Source organism: Sander lucioperca, chromosome 16 (assembly GCF_008315115.2).
Source record: "Sander lucioperca isolate FBNREF2018 chromosome 16, SLUC_FBN_1.2, whole genome shotgun sequence".
NCBI lineage: Eukaryota > Metazoa > Chordata > Actinopteri > Perciformes > Percidae > Sander > Sander lucioperca.
Window position 1 is genome coordinate 23,253,716 of NC_050188.1, and position 9,995 is coordinate 23,263,710.

General features: G+C 40.8%; 1 pseudogene; it reads right to left on the reverse strand.

Annotated features, from left to right (window-relative positions):
* Window positions 1-7,223, reverse strand: LOC118493466 (annotated as a pseudogene).
* Between the last annotated feature and the right edge of the window lie 2,772 nt (window positions 7,224-9,995).

Here is a 9,995-nt window from a genome sequence, read left to right on the forward strand (position 1 = left end):
ACCTAACCCTTTCCAACATTTTTGTAGCTTTTTTCCAGCTGATGTTTCTCAGCGTCCTGCCAGTCCAGTGAGCAGGTCAGCGGTCTCGGTGGGAGCGTCCCCCGTCTCCAGAGCTCTCCCTACGTTCTGCCAGAAGACTCCCGTGTGTTGGCGGCCTGGGGCCAGCTCAGGTAGGTGCGTCTCTTCACCACTTCCTCATGCGGTAGTAAGGAGACAGCTGGTGGGGCCGTGATCTCCTCCAGAAACAGCAGGACCAACACATCCTTCTGCTCGTCGAACAGACGGAAGCTGCAACAACACATACAGTGGTGGAATGTAACTAAGTACATTTACTCCAGTACTGTACTTAAGTACAAATGTTGAGGTACTTGTACTTTCCTTGAGTCTTTTCTTTTCATGCCACTTTCTAGTTCTACTCCGCAACATTTCAGAGGGAAATATTGTACTTTTTACTCCACTACATTCTTCTGACTGTTGTAGTTACTAGTTACTTTATTTTCTAGTTTCTTCACACATTAAGATTCCTGCACACCAAAACACATGTAGTTTATCAAATCTGATTTTTTATTCTAAAGTAAACTAGCCAACAATGTAACAGCCTACAAGTCCAGCTGAGATGATCAGACCATTAAACACACAACTGTTTGGATCCTTTACACTTTCTACAATTGGAGGAGAGTTCTTTCCTTTTAATATTTTAACTACACGTCCTGATAATACTTAAACTTTACTTTACTTTTACTTAAGTATCATTTTCAATGCCGGACTTTAACTTGTATTAGTATTAGTACTTAAATAATGGATGTGAATACTTTGTCCACTACTGGACAGCACAGTGAGGACAAATCAGAGGACTGAAGCAGTTTGGGAGGCTGTGAGTGAAGAGTACGGGTTGGGTATCATTTCGATTTTATGATTCCGATGCCGAATCTATTCTTGAAAAACTGAAAAAAAAATTTAAATTGAAAATTATTCAAATTTAACAATATATTAACATTTTAAAGTACTTAAATATATAATAATTATAGTATTTTACGTCCATTTTGGTGAGCCCAGAGGGAAAATATGGCATTTCAAAAGTAGCCTACATTTACGGTAGCTTGCTAACGGTAGACTACAGAGAAAGTGTGATATTTTTACGTCCGTTTCGGAGCGACAGAGAGAAAATATTTCAGTCGACACATTAAGTGGAACCAAAATGAGGAACCGAATCAGTCTGATTCCTTCCCAACCCTAGTTAAACCTAGTGAAGAGAGAGGTGAAACCTTCCCTTTCCGGTTTACCTCACAGGACTTTATTTCGGTAAATATATGTATGTTAGTGAATAGCAAAAACAAAGAAATAAACAAAAACTGGTGAATCTTGCCAATGGCACCAAATTGGTTAGAGCCAGCTGTTTGGGAAATAATATGTATAGTAGTGAATGGGGAGAGACTAGTTATTTTTTATTCTGTTACTTACTGTATAGTAAGTAGTAAGTAAGTAATTACAAACAGTAATTATTGTCTAATTACTTATTTTCACAGTCTGATACTTCAACAGTTTTACCACAAACTGAGACTTTCTTAATTTGCTAAATTCATTTTTAAACTGACGAACACCATATGTGTAATTCATGGCTCAATTCAAACAATATCGAAAAAGTATTTGCCTCTCCCCGTTCACCAACGGACTTATTTTTTACTGAAATAATGTCCCATAGTGGTCCAAAGGAAGGAGGGGACTTTGCATCTATAGAGCAGGAGGTTCTGATGGATGTGAGCGCCCCCACCTGGCCATCTGGATCTCTCTGGAGCACCACTCGCTCTGCAGGTATGCCGGGTGATCACACAGATGGTCTTCCTGCTGCCGTATATGGCGTCCGTAATGTTCTCTACGATCGGTTTACCTGTGGAGAGTTCAGACACACCTGTGATATCATCAACTGCATATTTAAGACATCTTATGCGTTTGTGTTTTACAACCAACAGGGTCAAGGGAACGATAACGTCATTCATGATACAATGATGATCGAAAGGGCAAGTGGGTTGTTATGGCGTTACATTCTTTTGACTTGCCCCTTACATCAGGTCGAGGCGATGTTCACTGCAGCTTCTACACACCTTCGACCCAGATTGATATTTTAACCCTTGTGTCGTCTTCTCGTCGGCAGCTTTTTGTCATTCTGAGTCAAAATGAAAAACTTTTGTGGCTTTTTTGACATTTTGAAGATTTTTTTTTGTCACTTTTTCCGATGTCTTTGTCAATTTTAGTTTTTAGTTTTTAGGTTGTTTTTTTTTACATTTTTGTTGTTTGTTGTTTTTATCACCAACAGGAAAAAACCTGGGTAGTGAAAAAGCAGCTCTTGTCCCTCCCTCATTACCACCACTGAGGTGCCCTTGAGCAAAGCACCTTAACCTCCAACCACTCCAGTGATGCTGCTCAGTGGCCAACAGATCAGACTGTGGTTGTATTGGGCAGCTTCCAGGTATGAATGTGTAACTGTCTGAATGTGACAGGTCCTCTTTGCAAATGAGAAAATTGTTCTCAATCGACTTACCTGGATAAATAAAGGTTAAAAAAAATATTTTCGATAAGTTTTTCTTGTTTTGCATTGAACTGATCATTATTTTACACTAAAGAACGTTGTATGGAACCATCCACGTTATTTAATTTTTTCGACAATTTGTCGAAGAAACACAAATTTTTTATATAGAGTCTTACCAGACATACAGACAAAGAAAGCTGCAAAAAGAAAAAAGAGATCTGAAACATCTCAGATGCAAATACTATAACTATATATACAGTATATATATATAAACTGTATGTGCTCTGCCTTCACAACATCTCTGACAGGAAGAAGATAAGAAGAAGAGGAACAGAGGACACAGACAAACTTAAAAGATTAGTCTAAATGTCATTAGATAAAAAGAAAAACAAGAAAATATAATTTCAAACAATTACCTCCCAATACTTAAACAGTAACGTTTTTTTTTCAACCTAGGACCTATTTTCCTATGTTTTTGTGTGTAAGTGACTGATAGGAATAACAATCTTTAAGACTGGTCCAGTATTGTGACCGGCAGCCATTGACCGGGCTGCAATGTAACCCTACAGGACAAATATTCACCGTCAGATAGCGTCCACTAAAAGTTCTGTTTTTGCCGCTGACAGACTCAGATTATTATTCTAAGTGTCTGACAACATTATGGAAAGGATCCCTACAGAGAAAGACCTTTTAGTTAAAAAGTAAGATCCTTTTAGTTTAACATGAAACAGCCCCGAAATCATCATCACCAAACTCCACCAGACTCCATGTAAATAATCAGTAGGATGCACCGATCCAGGATTTGGCTTCAGTTTCAGCTGAATATTAGGCTTTTTGACGGGGTTGGGTTTTTGCCGAATCGTTTAATTTTTTTCCACCGAACCCTACGCTTGCACTACGCGCGCTACGCTGGTCGACGTAATGATGGCGCCGTTGATTACGGGAAGGTGTTTACGTAGGTGGAGCGTTCAATGCAGTAGGCTGTGAGAAAGTGAAAATGGAACTGGTGAGCAGAAAAAGTTGTTTGGCAGTACTTTCAGTCAAAAGAAGGCCATTCAAGTCCAGCTACATGTTCAATTTGCAATGCTGATTAGTCTTGTGGTGGCGAGGACCCTAAACACTACACAACATCACCGCTGTTACAACATCTGGTATGAAACATCTGGAAGAATACGAGTTGTGCATGAAGGAATCTACAGACAGCAGCCAAAATGCTGCAACTTCAGGTACGGCAAAGGAAGGACAGTCATTGTTTACTTTACTTTATACTTTGTGTATGGACTGAGGATGGGAGGAGGATTCGGTATTCGGTTTTCAGATTCTGCAGAATCTTAACCAGTGGATTCGTTATTCGGCCGAATACCCACCCCAAAAATCTGGATTTGGTGCATCCCTAGTTTTAGCGTGTATAGAGCCAGCATATCTCCACATGTAAATGGGTGAATTAAGGGTTTATTTCAACCAAACCAGAGTGGTGACTGTTGGAACAGTGGAAAGATGAACCAAGACGGCTTTTGATTTTTAGTTTTATTAAGTTTAATTGTTCACCATCTTCCTCTTGTGTAGGAGACAGCATCACTGACCATGTGCTTCACTGCGCAGAGGCGAATCAGACGGCGGATGGCAGGTATGGGTGGTGGATGGGTCAAACAAACACAGGACATTCACCCTGGAGACTGGGTCCCGTTTAGGGTAAGGGTTTATTAACTTTACAGAACAAAAGGAGCTCCATCTCGTTCAGCGTCACGTGTGTAACCTTCAGGAAGTGAAGTAATGTTTGATTTTAACCCAAACTACCGTCTTTTTATCAACTTAAAATAAGTAGTTTAGGTGTCTAAACCTAACCAAACTGCGACAGTTTCAGTTCATGTGTTGAAAACTGTGACCGTTACGTGGGTCGTATTAAATGGGAGAAATAAACAACCTATATCCTCGTATGGTTTGGAGGACCTGTTGGCCGTTTTAAGGATTTGAACAAAATATTTTTCTAGAGAGGACAGTGTCTGTATTGAAGTGGAAATTTAAGTGGCAAAACTAAAGTTTAGAGCAACGTCCAAAGCTGCTAAAATGCCGGTTTTGTGTGATAAATTCATGTTAAACAGCAGAAAAGGATAGAAATTCAGTAAGAGATGAAGACAGATACAGTAAAAGTGTACCTGGTTGGAAATCTCTGTGGTGCAGACAGAGTCTCCAGCCCTGCTCTCCTTCCAGCGCCGGAAGCATCTCTTGGTAAACCCAGGCCTTGTCGTGAACATTGTAGGAGATGAAGGCGTCGTAGCGATGATGAGCTCCCGCCTTTCTCTTCCTGCTGTCATATAGGAAGGCCCGGAAGAGGTGGTAGGCGTAGGCTAGCTGCCACCTTAGAAAGTGGTAGATGAAGGATGCGAGGAGTGTAAGAACAACCACACAAGTGCTGGAAATGAAGCAGAGGAAGCTGACGTCCATCCAACAGAACTGGATGTCAAAGTCCAGAAGCTTGTTTCCTTGTTCAGCCACAGGGAAGGAACATGTGTACTGGTAGGCATTAACAACCTGAGTTTGCTTGTTGTTCTTCACCCATTGGATAAAGCCAGCGTTAGAGCAGTCACAAGTGAAAGGGTTGTTTTGCAGATCGAGGTATGTTAGAGCAGGGAGAACTGGAAGACTGTCTCATTGATCACGGTTATCTCATTGTCACTTAGTTTCAAACATTTGAGTGCAGACAGATTGGACTGGAACAGAAAGTCCAAAGACTTGATCTTACTTTCGGAGAAATCGAGAACCTGCAGGTGCGGCATTGGCTGAAACAGTCCAGGATCCAAGTCTGACAAATCAGTCTGTCTGATTGTTAAACTCTTGAGCTGGCAATTGATTTGAAAAGTGTCCACATCTGGTGCTGAAATGTAGAAATTCTCAGCTGTGAAGTCCTCTAAATGTTTCATAGCCTGCAGCATTTCTGATGGTATGTCAAAGGGAAAACCAATGTGATAACCCTTGCATATTACTGTGAGAACTTTCATAGATTTTAAATGAAAGAAATCTTTATAATAAAAATCGGTTGAGGACCTTTGAAACCGTCATTAATGAAGTCAATTGTAAGATTTTCCAACTGTTGTAAACCTGTGAATTTATTTTCAAATTTGAGTGGAGGAGATACACTTAGGTTACTTAGTTATTCAATCCATTGAAAGCCTTATGTTTCCACACCACATTCAAACGTTTTAAGGACCCTAAACTTTGGAAATCCCCCTTTTCAAGAATAAGTAAAAAGTTGTTGCTCAGATCCAAGAACTCAAGCTTCTTTAGGCCTATTTTGAAGGCGCCTCCTAATGTCCACAGCAGGTTGTCACTCATATCTAAAACCTTCAGGTCATTAAGACTTTCAAAGACGCATCTTTCCAATTTGGCAATGTGGTTGGTGTGCAGATCAAGCTCTCTGAGGCGCGTTGTGTTTGTGAAATCCTCACAGCTCAACTCAGAGATCATATTATCACCAATATTTAGGATTTCGAGAGAGGAGAGAGTCCGAATGTCATCGGGCACCTTGGTGAGAAGGTTGGTCTCTAAAGTTAGAAACCTCAGTTGCTCCATCAGTCGAATCGAGCCTTTAGACAGTTCAGTCATGGAAGTAGACGACAGTCAAGCTCACTGAGCTCAGAGCAAGCTACAAGCTTTACACTTAAATTGGGGACATGGTTCCAATACAGATCCAGCTTCTTAAGTGTCGGTATCTTGCAAACCGTAGCTAGGAGACCTTTGGCGATCCACTTCTCCATATAATTCAGTCTCAGATACATCAGTGAGTCGAGGCTCTGCAGGACTTTTCGGATCTCTTCGAAAGCAATCAACGGATAACTAAAATACAGCTGAGTTATGTTCCTGAGTAAAGTCTTGTCAGGTATGTCCCATTTCCAGCCGGCAACATGGCCACACCGAGAAAGGTCTATCATCTCAAGGTGAGGAAAGATCTGTGTTGTGATGCTGAACTTGTCAAACTTGTCATTATCCGAAACATCTAACACCTTCAGGCTTGAGGGCACATTCAGCAGCAGATCTTTGGTCTCAAAGGAGGGAAATAGATTACCTCTAATGCTCAGTTTCTGTATAAGTGGTAGCTGTAGGATGGGCTGAATGTCAGTGACTTGTTGGAGCTTGTTTGAGTCTAAAATCACGGTTTCTAATCTGGACAGGGGCAGAAAGGCCGAGGTATGAATGGACTGAATGTTGTTACCGGAGAGATCAAGCATGGTAAGGTGGGACAGTCCCTGAAAGAGGTTGCCTGTCAGGTCGGTGAGTTTGTTATTGGCCATGTGGAGGCTTGTTAACGCCACCAAATGGATGAAAGATCCATTGTCCACGTGAGCAATCTGATTTGTGTCCAGCCACAAAATTCTTAGCTTTGACAAGTCCCGGAAATCGTCCCGGTTGATCTGTTCGATCTGATTGTACCAAAGATACACTACACTCACATCTCTGGGTATGTCATCAGGGACAGTTACAAGTTTACGTTCCGAGCAATACAAAACAACATCGGCCAAGGCGTCTTTAGAATAATTGATGGAGCAGTTTTTCAGAGAATAAGCCAAGGAAGGGTTCAGATGATGCACGAGACAGAGAAGTAAGACAAGAAGTCTCTGTATGTAGTACAAAGACAATCCTCCCATTGCTGGCATGATGCTAACGTTTATGACCATTGCTGGAAGGAGTTACTGCAGGCAGAGATGTTTTTTATGTTGTTCAAGGAATCACATCTGTAGAGGAAAACACAACTCTTCTAAACCACATAAACCTATTCTGGTACAACCTCTAAATACAATTATGAACCTGAAAGTGAGCGCACGCACACACACACACACACACACACACACACACACACACACACCCACAGACATACACACACACACACACACACACACAGACACACCATACGCTACCCCCATCATCACGTAATGGACGCCTATCAAAAAGATTGACACCAACGTTAAATATGAAGCCAGGATATAGTTATCTTAGCTTAGAAAAAGGAAAACAGCTAGCCTTGCTTAGCCTGTTCTAATGAACCATAGTTTCAAAATGCTACGTGTGTGTTCCTCAATGACTGCTGCTGTTTAAGAACGCAGCTAGCCACGTAAGAAGGAGGTCTGGGTGGATGGTTGGGTGTTACCATACAGGACTTTCTAAGCCAGGGAGTGGAGTTCGCTTCCCGGGGAAAACAAAAGATTTTCACTGAGGAAACGTGTTTTTTTGGGAATGTTTAATGCAAACCACAATTTTTTTCCTAAACTCAACTAGTCGTTTCGGTGCCTCAACTTAACTTTTGTTCGTTTCGTCGCTCACTTTTTTTGCCTAAACCAAACCGTAATCTGTGCCGAAACGGCCGGTTGCTCGCGGTGCTCTGTATCCGGCTCACAGTCACCTAATAACATCTACTACCGAGCTGTGACGGAGGTCTGTAGCTGGCGGCAGGAAGCTCTGTAGTGGCTTAAATAACTAGCATCTGCCGCTCGGCCTCACGGAGCTTTGTAGCTGATGTAAGGTGACCAGCCTGCAGTCTCCTAGTTTTTATAAATATATATATATAAAGCTTTATTGCAGACACAGGTCCATATAACACATAATACAGTATACATAGTATGAAAAGGAGATACAAAAATACATAAAAAATTGCATATTAACCTATAGGATACACAATAATACATAAAAATTGCATATGAGCCTATAGGATATATAGGCTATTGCACCAATGTCGTCTTAACCTAGAAGTGTATCTATAACAGCTTTTCAGAGGGCTGACTAGAGCTTCAATTATGTGGTTCTCTGACTTGTCCAAGCGACACATAAACTAAACATCAATTGTCTTAAGAGTGCCTCACACGTTGGCACTCTATTGGACACAAACAAATGACTGGCACTATGCCACCTAGGAACACGGAGCATCAGTCTCATTGCATCATGTATGCTACCTTGAGCCTCTGCATACTCTTTTTCTTATAATTAGACCACAATTGAGCAGTATATAACGGTGTGATTTAGGTTCTAAACAGAGAGCACTTCACAGAGTCAGAGCACATAGAGAACCTCCTTATAAGCATATTAGCTTGAGAGTACATTTTACAGGTCTTTATCATCCGTCCAGTCATCAGATATGACGTGTCCTAAATATTTAATTTCCTCACACACAGCAAGAGGACTATCTGACAAATAAAAAGTCCGAAAAGTTGATTTCCTGTCCTCATCACTTCTAACTATCATTATGTGACTTTTCTTAGCATTATACTTTACGTCATAATCTAGGCCATACTGAGAGCACACCTTCAGCATCTGCTGCAGCCCAGCACTATATGGACAGAGCAGGACCAGATCGTCTGCATACATTAGAAGATTAACAATAGTGTTGCCCACAAGACAGCCAGTTTGTAATCTACTTAGCTGATTTGATAATTCATCCATATAAACATTAAATAAAAGAGGAGACAAAATCCCTCCTTGCCGCACTCCGTTACTAACACAGAATGGAGCAGATACAACATTATCCCATTCAACCTGAAACGTTTGGTGAGCATACCAAAACTCTAAAATTCTCACTAGAAATTTAGGGACACCTCCACACACCACCACCTATCTAACAATTTTACAAACAATAGTTCATGATTAATACTATCAAATGCCTTTGACGCATCAATAAAGCATAGGAAAACAGATGAATTTAAGCTTGTGTACCTGAACACAATCTCTTTAAGAGCATATATACACAGGTCAGTTCCATGTTTTCTTTTGAACCCAAACTGATTGTCAGTAGTAAGGACATACATTTCTAGCTTTGTTAACAGTATTCTCTCCAGTACTTTAAACAAGATACTGGCTAATGCAATTGGTCGATAATTGTCAATGCTGTTGAGCTTACCAGCCTTGTCTTTAAGCACAGGTACTAATATTACAGACATAATATCATTTGGCAGAACACCATGAACCAGACAACCATTAAAGCATAAGGAGAGCAGAGGACAGAGCTTATGGCTGGCATATTTTAGATGTTCTGCAGTAATGCAATCCATACCACAGGCTTTGTTGTTATCCAACATATGAATGGCATCAAAAATATCCACTGCCCTAACTATCATGTCTGCTGAGAAATCAATATGTTCATAATTGATTCTAACTGAATTACTTTTAAGACACTTAAAAAGGTCACTGTAGTGCTGACACCAGAGCTCAGCTATTTTTTCTGGGCTACCGACCCCTTCAATATCAGCCGGTAACGTTGTTTTATTGTTATTCATAACTTTGACCTCTTGCCAAAAGTCAGTAAGTTTGTTATTCTGTAGCTTTTTGGCTAGTGAGTCTGCTCTCATCGTGTTCTCATTTTTCTTAATAAAACGAAGTGCATACTTAACTCTAGCATTTGTCAATTTTTTCCTATCTAGCAATAAACCATGTCTAGGCCTACCTGCCTCTGACCAGAGTCTAAAGGCCTCTCTTGCCTCAGCAT